The 420-nt window shown below is 46.2% G+C and overlaps 1 protein-coding gene across 1 annotated transcript in view; it reads left to right on the forward strand.

Annotated features, from left to right (window-relative positions):
• Nucleotides 1-420, forward strand: part of LOC101862382 (60S ribosomal protein L24) — a 15,147-nt gene that overhangs the window by 13,022 nt on the left and 1,705 nt on the right. The gene's annotated exons all lie outside the window — the stretch shown is intronic.

Consider the following 420-nt stretch of genomic DNA (forward strand, 5'->3'; position numbering starts at 1 on the left):
TTTCGGTATCAAACGAAAGAAGAAACTTTTTGCTATACTATGCAAATCAAAATCCCGGCCCCAGAGTCTCGTCAAGGCGAGACTTTCGTTTCTAAAGACGCTGGGTCGGCGCGGGCGGTTCCGGGCGAGTCAGGGTGGAGCGCGTAAGGGAATTCCCGGGCGAGTTAGGGTGTAATGTGTTAAGATAATGTACATTCTTTTTCGTGTATTTCTCCTCAAGTGAGGTGTGGTCGAGGCACCATCTGTTAGGTGGGTCCTACTTCTTCTCTTTCTCTCGTTTGCTTCTGCTGTCTTTTGTTTCTACAGTTAATACTGTTGTGTGGATGTGTCTCTGTCTACTCAAGCAAACATTGCTTATTGCAGGCTTGCTGTTTGGCGATCGGTGATTTGATGTAGCTTTGTTCGTTGTTACTTGTGTAT

Source organism: Aplysia californica, unplaced genomic scaffold (genome assembly GCF_000002075.1).
Source record: "Aplysia californica isolate F4 #8 unplaced genomic scaffold, AplCal3.0 scaffold00001, whole genome shotgun sequence".
Taxonomy (NCBI): Eukaryota; Metazoa; Mollusca; class Gastropoda; order Aplysiida; family Aplysiidae; genus Aplysia; species Aplysia californica.